The sequence below is a fragment of the Petaurus breviceps genome, unplaced genomic scaffold, assembly GCF_028583685.1.
Source record: "Petaurus breviceps papuanus isolate PSGF00001 unplaced genomic scaffold, PetGlider_PUasm1.0 90339, whole genome shotgun sequence".
NCBI lineage: Eukaryota > Metazoa > Chordata > Mammalia > Diprotodontia > Petauridae > Petaurus > Petaurus breviceps.
In genome coordinates this window covers 127,646-140,152 of record NW_027187223.1, presented here as the reverse complement: position 1 = coordinate 140,152, position 12,507 = coordinate 127,646, and positions in this window count along the sequence as shown.

The window sequence follows — 12,507 nt, the reverse complement described above, 5'->3', positions numbered from 1 at the left end:
AAATATAAAAAGAAGTACAAAAGCAAAATGAAGAAAATTATTCCTTAAAAATTAGAATTGGACAAGTAGAAGCTAACGACTCTATGAGACTTCAAGAATCAAACAAAATCAAAAGAAATGGAAAAAAATAGAAGAAAACATAAAATACCTCATTGGAAAAAAAACAACTAACCTGGAAAAGAGATCCAGGAAAGATAAATTATAATTTAAGAATTATTGCACTCCCTGAAATTCATGATCACAAAAAGATCCTGGACAGCATCTTTCAAGAAATCAGGGAAAACTGCCTTAATATCCTAGAGTCAGAGGGCAAAATCATCATTAAAAGAATCCACAAATCACTTCCTGAAGGAGAACCCAAAATGAAAAGCCCAAAGAATACTGTAGTCAAGTTCTGGAATTATCAGATAAGGAGAAAATACTGCAAGCAGTCAGAAAGAAACACTTTAAACATTATGGAACCACAGTCAGAATAATTCAGGAGTGTAATAGTAATGGCATTTATAGATTCCCCTGTATTGGCTTGGTTTTTGGTTTGATTGTGTTAAAACCCAGAGTTTGTTAATCCCACTTGTGGGATGGACTTGTTGACGTGAAAAGAGAGTGTTGAACTGTGAGGAGCTAGTGACATAGATTTGGAGAGACACAAGAGAGAGGCAGAAGAACTTTTTGGAAGCAGAGAGAGACTGAGAGGATTGCTGAGGGCCACTTTGAATTGCCGTGGACTTTTGAGACCTGCCCCCGGAGCTGCCAAGGACTGAGGAGACATGGCTGTTTTGCTGGTACTTTGTCTGTCTGTTTTGATGTTGTTTTGCCAGATTTGTCCACTGTTGAAAGACAGTCCTGTTTTTGCAGAAGTTCTGGAACCTGGCTGTTGGTTAAGAGCTACTGAGACTGTCCTGCAGATAGAGAGTGAATACTGTCTACTGGTGAAGGACAGTGCTGTTGTTGCAGAGGTTCTGGAACCTTGCTGTTGGTTCAGAAGCCCTGAAGAAGGATTTTCTTGTTGTATGTTTACAGAAATCCTGGAAGAGGGTTTTGCTAATGTTTTCAGGGGTCCTAGGACTGTTCTGCAGACAGAGAATGAATTAATGAAGAGACTGGTAATGTATCTTGTGGCCTTGCTAAGCTTTGTCTCCCCAGGAACAAAGATTTCTGAGAACTTGTCTCATGTCAAGATGAAGAGAAGAACTCCATTTGGGTATTAAGTGCTGTGCTTAAACTTGTTGTAACTCTGGGGTAGATTCAATTGTGATCCAGGGGTGGGGAACTTTTGACCTTTTTGTGTTCTAGGATTGAACAAATGAATGTACTTTACTTATGATTGGAAACTAATCTCCATTTGAGAAGAGGGGCTTTGTGATGGTCTAAATGAAGGTACAGCCTAGGGGTGGAGTAGTATTTAGAACAGGGACTTTGTAATTGATTGAATGAATGTAAGGTCCTGGGGTGGGGTAGTACTTGGAGATTATTTAATCACCCTTAGTAAATGCTGTATTTTGAATGATGTCATGTTTTGACCTTCTCTGTTCTTGGTTTGTCACTGAATAAAATGGAGAGCCCCTATGCTGGTATTCTGAACCTTGGGAAGTTGCCTTTCCTTGGCATTACAGTACAAGGAGTTAGCAGCTTCTACAGTAAAGGATTGGAGGACTTGGAATATGATATTTCAAAAGACAAAGGAGCTTGCATTACAACCAAGAATCAACTACCCAGAACAACTGAGTATAATCTTTCAGGAGAATTATTTATTTATTTTCAATGAAATAGGGGACTTTCGATCATTCCTGATGAAAAAAGATATGAACAGGCAGTTTTCAGATAAAGAAATTAAAGCAATCTATAGTCATGTGAAAAAATGCTCTAAATTACTATTGATTAGAGAAATGAAAATTATAACAACTCTGAGGTACCACTTCACACCTATCAAATTGGGTAATATGACAGAGAAGGAAAATGATGGGTGTTGGAGATGTAGGAAAATTGGAACACTAAAGCATTGTTGGTGGAGCTGTGAACTGATCCAACCATTCTGGAGAATAATTTGGAACTATGCCCAAAGGGCTATAAAACTGTGCATACCCTTTGACCCAGCAATACCACTACTAGGTTTGTATTCCAAAGAGATCATAAAAAAGGGAAAAGGACCCACATTACAAAAATATTTATAACAGCTCTTTTTGTGGTGACAAAGTATTGGAAATTGAGGGGATGCCCATCCATTAGGGAATAGCTGAACAAGTTGTGGCATATGAATGTAATTATATATATGAACTGGGTTCCTCCTGCCTCCGGGCCGGCGCTTTACTCACCGTGCCACCTAGCTGCCCTGTAATGAAATATTATTGTGCTATAACAAGTCATGAGCAGGCGGATTTCCAGAAAACCTGGAAAGCCTTACATCAATTGATCCTGAGTGAAGTGAGCAGAACAGGAGAACATGGTACACAGTAACAGCAACATTGTGTGATAATCAACTATGATGGACTTAGTTCCTGTCAGAAGTGCAATGATCTAAGACAGTTCTAAAAGACTTGTGATGGAAAATGCCGTCCACATCCAGAGAAGGCGCTCTGGGGTCTGAGTGTAGACGGAAGCAGGCTATTTTCACTTTTGTTGTTGGTGTTTTCTTCTGTTTTTTTTTCCCTTTTGTTCAGATTCTCCTTTCACAACATGACTAATATGGAAATATATTGAATATGATGATACATGTATAAACCTACAGCAGATTGCTTGCTGTCTTGGGGAGAGAAGGGAGGGAGAGAAAAGAGGGAGGGAGAAAAATTTTAAAATCAAAATCTTATAAAATAAATATTGAAAACTAAAAAAAATAAATAAGTTTTTTTTTTTTTTTGCTTTTTGGAGGGGGGGAGGCAGGGCAATTGGGCTTAAGTGACTTGCCCAAGGTCACACGGCCAGTAAGTATTAAGTGTCTGAGGCCAGATTTGAACTCAGGTCCTCCTGATTCCAGGGCCAGTGCTCTGTTCACTGTGCCACCTAGACACCCCAAAGTTCAATTTTTTTTAAAAGAAAGAAATATGTTGGGTCATTTGGTAGAGCCGGTAGACCCAGAAAGGAGGTATGGTTCCTTCTCATCCAGGTTCTGGAAGGTTTTCATTCTAGAGGATTTTAGACAAGGAGCCCACACAGGAACCACATATAGGTCCAAACTCAAGGGAACCCCAAATACAAACTTGGGGAGACCCATCACAAGTCTTGGGTGTGGTAACCCCAAACAAGAAGGCTTTGGGGGAACCCCAAATACCTTGTAGCTATCTCCAGGGTTCCTAGAGAGTTATTGTGGTGAGGTGTCATTCTGGGTGTAGACAAGATTGGATCACATAACACTGGATTTCAACAGCATAATAATTTTTCCCAAACAAAATAATAAATCATTTTCCCCATGTTATACATAGAAACACAACCTAGAGCTGAAAGGGCCCTCAGAAGCCACATAATCCAACTCCCTCATTTTACAAAAAAGGAAACTGAGGCCTAGGGAGGGGTGGTGATGTGTCCAAGGTGTCACACAGGACCCTGAATCTGGAGTTGTAAAGGCCCTCGAGGGCCACATAATCCAACTTCCTCATTTTTTAGGGGAGAGATCTGAGGCTTAGAGAGAAGGGCCACGTTCAAGGACATAAATAGGGACAAAATATGGGCTGAAAGGGCCCTCAGAGGTCACAATTCCCTTGTTTTAGACAGAACTGAGGCCTAGAAAGGGAGAGAAATGTGCCCAGGGTCTCACATTAGATACTAAATCTCAATATGGAAAGGCCCCTGGAGGACACTGGTCTAAACTCTTTGTTGTTTTCCCCCGCTGGATAGTATTCTATTTTTTTCCAATTACATGTAAGGATAGTTTTGTTTATGTGTTTTGCTTTTTTTTTTTGGAGGGAGGAAGGCAGGGCAATTGGGGTTTAAGTGACTTGCCCAAGGTCACACGGCCAGTAAGTGTTAAGTGTCTGAGGCCGGATTTGAACTCAGGTCCTCCTGATTCCAGGGCTGGTGTTCTATTCACTGGGCCACCTAGCCACCCATAAGGACATTTAACATTCACTTTTATAAGATTTTGAGTTTCAAATTTTTCTCCCACTTTCCTCTTCTCCCTTCACCCCTGCCTCAAGATGGCAAGCAATCCTATGTAGACTATACATGTACAATCATGTCAAACACATTTCCATATTAGTCATGTTGTGAAAGAAGAATCTGAACAAAAGGGGGAAACCACAAGAAAGAAAAAAAAGACAGAAAAACAACAACAAAAAAGTAAAATAGCGCGCTTTGCTCTGCATTCAGACCCCAGAGTGCCTTCTCTGGGTGTGGATTGGATGGCATTTTCCATTAATGTGTTTTTGGAGTTCAAACACCTCCTTTTTTTTAATTAAAGGGGCCACCCCTTGATTAATTTTTTTTTTGAGAGGGGAAGGCAAGGCAGTTGGGGTGAAGTGACTTGCCCAAGGTCACACAGCTAGTTAAGTGTCAAGTGTCTGAGGTTGGATTTGAACTCAGGTCCTTTTGACTTCAAGGACAGTGCTCTATTCACTGCACCACCTAGATGCCCCTAAACCCCTCTTTTTTAAGAGGGAAAAACTGAGGCCTAGAAATGGGAATGGACTTATCTAAGTTCTGATATAGGGCCTTCAATACAGCTTTGGAAGGAACAGAAAAGGCCACTTAATCCACCACCTTTATACAATGGAAGAAACTGAGGCCCAGAGTGGTAGGGACTTTTCTAAGGTCACCTCTAGGATTCAAAAATTAGAGTTGGAAGGGACTTCAGGGGTCTCTTAATCTACCTCCCTCCTTTTTCAGAGGAGGAAACTGAGGCCTGCAGAGACAAAGGGACTTAGCTAAGTGCACAGACAGGAAGAAAATCTAGGTCTGGAAGAGACTTCAGAGGCCAGGTAATCCAACTCCCTCATTTTACAGTAGAAGAAACTGAGGCCTAGACAATGTAAGGAATTTTCTAAGGTCACACATATGACCCTAAATCTGTAGTTTGAAGGGACCTCAGAAGTTACTTAACTTCCATTATTTTACAAAGAAGGAAACTAAGGCCTAGAAAGGCCTTTTTCAAGGTCACATGTAGGACTCTAAATCTAGATCTTGAAGGAACCTTAGAGGCTAGTTGGTCCAACCACCAATGTCCTCAGAGGAGCAAACTGAGGCCTAGAGAGGGGAAGGGATTTGTCCAAGGTCACACATAGGAACAACATATAGATCCAGCAGGGATTTCAGAGGCCACTTAATTCAATTCTCTCATTTTACAGAAGAGAAAACTGAGACCTAGAGAGGGAAAGGGACTTGTCCAACGTGTAGCACCAATGCAACATTTACAGCACCTACGATCACAATAAAGACCGTGACAATAAGTATGTTCGATTGCAAAATATACCAGATTCTCCAGATATAGGATAGAACTGAAGCATTTATTTAGACACCAGAAAACTGAATACCCAAACCAGTAAGCTGATTCCATTATAGTACCAAAGATATTCAGAAGCCATAATAACACTGAGAGCCACAGCATCCTTCAGCCTTCCCACAAACCAATACAAGATCAATATTTACTCACAAAATTCTTTATCTCCTTGCCTGAGCTCCTCTGTCCCCCACCATCTGGCTAGCTCTGACCACAGGCTCTGTGTGATCACATTCAGCCTATCAGGGGGCACAGTCTACTTTCAAAGCAGGGGAGGTCTTCAAACTCCACCCCCCAGGTCTATTAAGGGGTAAGGAAGATCTTCAAATTCCCATTCCCATTACACAAGTTCACAAAATTTACAGCTCTTATAAAGGACTTGTCCAACATCATACATAGGACCCTAAATCCAGAGTTAAAAGAGATTTCAGAGGCTACTTTATTCAAAAGGCCATTTTATCAAACTTTGTACTTTAACAGAGAAGGAAACTGAGGCTGAGAGAGGGAAGGAACTTGTCCAGGGTCACACATATAGAGCTGGAAGGGCCCTCAGAGACCACTTAATCCAACTCCCTCATTTGACAGGCTAGTCAGAGGATGGGCCTTGTCTAAGGTCACATATTAGACCCTAAATATACAGCTAGAAGACTTAGACTCCATCTTATTCACTACCATCATTTTGATTTATTTAGACTCCAGAATTTCTCAATTAGATGTAAAAAACTGTAATATTCATTTTAAAGAAATTTGAACTCCAGATTCTCTCCTTCTTCCCCTACCAACAAACAATACGATATTAGTCATATACACAAATCCCGAAAAATATAGTTCCATGAGTGTTGAGAGGGAAATTTAACATAAAGGTAAACTGAGGCAATTCTCTGAACAAGATAACATTTATCAGTAGGGGCATACTGTCTATCAGTAAATGGGTCAGTGGATTGCCCCTATTTATGCCAAAGACCCCAAGCAAAAGGATAGTTCCCCTTTTATAGGTTTTGGGGAAGACAGAATAAAGAACAGAACAGGGTAGATGGCATCATGGGATGGAGAGCAACGTGATTAGTTACAAAGCTGAGGTGTGGGGAACAACACAACTGGTAGGAAGTTTGGCAATGGCCCCCATTCTTCTATCATAAGACTCACAGTTGCTCATTATTGTAGTCTAAGTGCAAGGTCAAAAGATAACAGACAGGGGCAGCTAGGTGGCGCAGTGAATAGAGCACCGGCCCTGGAGTCAGGAGGATCTGAGTTCAAATTTGGCCTCAGACACTTAACACAAAAACTAGCTGTGTTACCTTGGGCAAGTCACTTAACCCAACTGCCCTGCCCTCCCCCTTCCAAAAAGCAAAAATTAAAAAACATCTCGTATGTCCCCTCTCTTCCAGCTTCCATCCTCCCCATCCTTTAAGGCTCAGCTCAAATATCACCACCTACATGGAGCCCTTCCTGTTTGCTCCCAGCTGGAATTTCTTGCCCTTTCATTTGACCTCATCCTGCTTTATACTTTTCTTATACACTTATCATAGTACAATTTGTATGATAGCTATTTATGTATTTTTCTCATCTTCCTACTAGATTATAAACTTGGGGTGGGCAGGGCCCAGTGACTTTTTAGAGATGGAATGGTGTTATGGAATGGGTGCTGGCCCTGGAATCAGGAGCCCTACGGTAGGTTCATATCTCAACTGGGATATTTCCTAGCACAGATGATGGGGTGCTAGGCCAGAACTCAGAAGATTTGGGTTCACTGTCACCCTGCTAGTCTCAGTTTCCTCATCTGTCAAATAGGAGGAGGCGGGCTAGATGGCTTTTGAGGGCTCTTGATCTCAGAGCCAATGTGTCCTCTGCCAACTCCCTGGAGCCTTGACTCTTTGAGTGACACATTTTGCTGCACTAAATCTCAGCTGGTAGAACCACCCTGATATCTTCACACTCCCAGCTTCCCTGGGGTACTCTGAGGATAATGCTTTGTAAACTTTTAAGTGCTAAAACAAAGGAGTCATTAGTGTTATTAATATTTACCTTTGTATTTCCCTAGGGCTGAACAGAGGGCCCAGCATCCAGCTAAATACCTAATTAACGTTTGCAGACTGAATGAATAGGTTGAGTGAGAGCTGAAACCTGCCTCCCGCCAGGCTCATTTGCATTTGAATCAGGGACCAGAGAGCCTCAGCACCCAAAGGAACTTAGGGAGGATTCTTTGGCATAGATTTTGACCTTTTCTTCTCAAGATGCTGGTTTGGGGCTGGCACACTCCAGATCAACCTAATGCATTAAAGAAATATAAGTTGGTGTTATTACAATATCTTAAGGCACATTCTTCCTTTGACCCAGTACTTCTGGGCCCTCCACCTTCTCTTTTCTCCTTTCCCCACCTCATAGGAATAGTGGCTTAGAGTTGAAAGGGAACTCTAAAGAGAAAGAAAGGAAAGGGTTGAAAGAATGTTTTAAAACACCAAGAGCAGCCCCGCCCCCCCAAAAAAAAACCCAACCTAATAAAATCAATCAACATAGGGCTATATTTTACTTTTTTTTTTTTTGAGAGGGAAAGGCAGGGCAGTTGGGGTTGTGACTTGCCCAAGGTCACACAGCTAGTAAGTGTTAAGTGCCTGAGTCCAAATTTGAACTGAGGTCCTCCTGACTCCAGGGCCGGTGCTCTATTCATGGTGCCACCTAGTGGCCCCATAAGTGCTATACTTTATAAGACTTTTTCTGCATCCAAGGATTTTTGTAGTGTTTTTGCTTTTATATGATTGGATGGAGCTAGCCCTGGTATATGGAACTTCCATGTGAGGAAACACCACTTCATGCAGGTTGGCACCTTCTCTTAGGGAGTCTTAGGAAGTTGTGTAGATTCTAGGCAAAAGTCATTGTGACAGAGGGGGGAAATAGACCTAGAGAGAATCCATCCCAGATCTCCTGAATGCAAGCTCAGCACTCAAGGGGAGGGTCCATCCCATACATATTCTTCCAGGACACTGACCACTTTCTTAGCACAGTCGTGTGTGTGTGTGTGTGTGTGTGTGTGTGTGTGTGTGTGTTGTTCCTGTGCTTGTGTGTTGATGGGACAAGAGGTGGGGCACTCATCACGAGCACGTGAGCTCATTCCTTCCAGGAAAGGAATGTTCTACTTTTTTCTGTTTCTCAAGTTGGACTTTGAGATTTGTCTGCTGAGCCTCTATGGCTCTCTGGCAACCAGCAGAACGGATATGTTCAAATAGCAAGGGGAATTTGAAGACAAACAGGAAGTACTTGTTTGCAGACAGACAAGTTTTTTACTGCAAACCTCCTCCCCCCACCCTTTTCACTTGCTGTTTTCATAGGACTTAGACTCTAAAAGGGTCCTTAGTTCGACTCTCCCCACTGCCCTTCCCCTTTAGAGATTAGGAAACAATGTCCGGGTGATGGAATAGAATGTGTGTGTGTGCGCGCGTGCGTGTGCGCACTCATGCACGCGCACTTAGGGTTTTTGCCAAGAGACATCAATTCAGTTCTTAGGATCATGTATTTATTTAGAGCTGAATAAGGTCCCCAAGTCTAACTCCCAAATTTTACAGGTGAGGAAACTGAGGTCCGGTGAGGTGACTTGTCCAGGGTCACACAACCAGTAAGTGACAAAGTTAGAATTTGAACCTGAGTCTTCTGGCCTCCAGGTACAGTGCTGTATCCATTAGGCAACACTGTCTCGATTCAATAAGCTTTTATGAAATACCTACCTACTGTGTGCCAAGCACTGTACTAGGAGACCGAGATAAAAAGACAAAAGTGAAAACAGTCTGCTCCCAAGGAGCTTACTGGAAAGCTGACACTTTCAACTGGCGGCAGAGCCTGAGGAGACCCAAGGAATCTGGTCCAATGCCCCTCCTCCTAGGAGGGAGAAAGGAAAATGAAGATTAACCTAAAGAGAAAGTAAAAACCAGTGTTGTTGGAAGAGTGAAACTTAATAGAGTTAGTGACCTCAAGGAAAAGGTGGAGCACTTTCTCCCCAGCTTCAGGCAGCAGTTTCTGTTCCCAAACAGAACCAGCCAACCTGAAACAACACAAAACAAACAAAAGAACCCTCAAAACAGACATTTTAATCTCTTCTGGTCTGGGCAAAAAGACCAAGAGAATGGCAGCCATCACTTTGCAACGGAGCTTCCCAAGCTATCAAGTGTGGGCAACATAATAAATATGGTGGAGGAGGGTGAGGATAGGGCAACAGGGACCGGACGAGGCAGGGGACAGTGGCCAGAGTTGTGATTTTGTTGGCATAGGGAACTCTTAGGTGAGGAAATTCCCTCTGCCAAGGCAGGTTTGCACGTTCTCTGCAACTTGTGTGCAGAAAGGTTAGCTGAGGGGTGGCTAGGTGGTGCAGTGAATAGAGCACCGGCCCTGGAGTCAGGAGGACCTGAATTCAAATCCGACCTCAGACACTTAACACAAAACTACCCGTGTGACCTTGGGCAAGTCACTTAACCCCATCCAAGAAGCAAAGAAAAAGAAAGATTAGCTGATATAAAATCAAGGAAATCACTTCATTTATGGAATGGTTTATAGCCTAGAGAGAGTGGGTAGGGGGAGAAGCTATATTAACACAGGAGAGAGACTTTGAGGGTGTGGAAGTAAAAAGGAAGGAGGAGGGCAATACCAAACTGAGCCAGGAACTGGTCATCCTGGGGCCAGAGGAGAAGGGGGACGATGAGGAGGGTCTGTCAGTGACTCTAAACCTCCTTGTAGCTGTCTGTCTACTCTCAGTGGCAGGCTCTCACAATCTTGCAGGCAGCAGGGAAGATCCAGGAAGACACTGAAGGGAGGACAGAAGGAGAACAGGAATGCTTGAGGGAGCAATCTGCTGGAGTAAGATCGAGGGGGGATGTTGAGGGGACTATCAGCAGAGAAAAAGATCACTTACTTCATGCGATAGTGTTGAAGGAAGAGATCAAGGGGAAAGATGTCTGCGTAAAGGGAAAAGAGGTTGGAGGTGAACGTCCTGGCTCCAGGCCCGAGGCTCTACCCATTACACCACCCAGCTGCCACCTGGCAAGGGAGTGGGAAATGGAGGATGGGGAATCCCTATTCTGAATCACTGAAGTGGTGGTAATGGCTAAGCATTGAGGAATGAGTCTAGGAAAAGTATCAGGGTTAGAAAGCAATTTTCCAAGGAAAGCAGGTATGAGTGTATAGGATCCTGGGGAGTGATGGGGAAGGCTCTGGGGCAGAGACTGAGGCCCAGTGCCCTGGGAAGCCCTGGGTGGAAGACTGCAGCTGGGAGCCATGAGAGTCTCTCAGAAGGCCCAGTTCAAGCTGTCTCCAAGGTCTCAGTTCAAGCTGTCTCAAGCTGTGCTGCCTCCAGAAGCTGTGGGCTTTCTCACAATAGAGGTCTTTGAGCATAGGCCAGATAACCACGTGTTAAGTGTGTTATCGAGGTATTCTTCTTCAGTGACAAGGACTAGGCCCAAGGGGCCTCTAAGGGATTTCCCCAAATAAAAATGTTGTGATCGTGTGACCCTCTGCTAAGGAGGTTTCCCTAGGCAGGAATTTGGGTAAGATGCTTTCTGAGGGCCCTTCAAATGCTAGGATTTTATAATTCTTTGCAAGTGAGGAAGGCCTGGGTTTAAATTTCAACTATTACCAACTATGTGATGGTGACCAAGTCCCTTCCTCTCTCTAGCCTCAGTTTCCTCATCTATAAAATGAGGGGCTTGGGCTAGTTGGTCTGTAAAATCTTCTTCTGTGCCAGTCTTCTCTGATCCTTTAGACTTATCTGACCACGGGGACCATTTACTGAGTTTTACATAAACTTGAGGAATGTAGTGACGCACATTGGACACCAGATGGCATCAAATAAACACAGGAAAATCCACTAAAGGCCTTTCCAGTTGGAGGAAAGGAAAACCCAGGAAGAACAGCAGATCTTGCTAAAAGAGGGCCTTTGCCTTGACCCCAGGAGGAAGGGACTGTAGCAGAGGGTCATGACCCTGAGGACCAGGGCTCTGGGGACCAGAGGTGGCAAGAACGGTGAGAATATGATCCAATTTGTGCCACACAAGTTCAGTGTGTTCATTGTTGCCACTTAGACTTTTCCTTAGATGACCTTCCAAAAGTCAGAAGGGCCCAGGGCCTGACCCCAGACCACATGAGATATCTAGGGAAGGCATAGGTATGTCATATGAGGTCCTGACTGGCAGGCACACTGCCAGGACCACATGAGAATGGGGAGACAAGAGGAAAAGCCCAAACACTGCAAGCCAAACACTGAGCCTCTTAGAATCAATTTCCTGTCCTGTAAATTCCACAGAGGTGAGTGACAGCAGTGGTGACAGAGGGCACTTGCCAACTGATAGGGCAGGAACAAGGCCAACTGACATATGGCCAGGCTTCAAATTGGCAGATGCCCATGCCATCACTTTCTGTCACATTGGATTTCCAAGAGCCTCTGACATGGGCACATCTGAGAGAATTGGGAAAAGCCTAGAGTGTTTTGAAGAGCCAGCTATTGCTGCTGACCTTGGGACAGGGAGTCACCACCACCCACTCCTTGGTGAATTTTGCGCCTAAGACTGAAGGCAGTAGCAACAGCAGGGCCCTTCACCTCCACACACAAGACCTTCCCCAGTGACAAACAAGACACAGGGAAACCAAAAGTGAAACCCAGGGAAATCTGTTCAGGTCACCAAACTTCCCAGAACCTCACTGTTCTGCTAGCAAGCTTCATTTGGCTCTGTGGTTCTCCCTTCTGTCAACACCGTTAGCTTGGCCATAGAGAGACCAGTTTAGTAACAGTGGTCCCCAAAGCATGAATTAGCCCTGCTTTTACAAACTGGCTACAGGCAGTCTCGGAGGGAGAGAGGCTCCCATCAGGATTATTGGTAACATCTTTTTGCTCTTTCTCCTCCTCACTCACATGCCCTCCCCCCACTACAATTTAGGGCTTCCTAATTGGTTTTTCTGCCTCTAGTTTTTCTCCCTTTAATGCATCATAGCATAGGCATATGCATGTATCATAGCTGCCAAAGTGGTATTCCCAAAACAGTCCAACAGGCCACTCTTCTGCTCAGTAAACTTGAGGGGCTCCCATTGTCTCTAGGATAAAATAT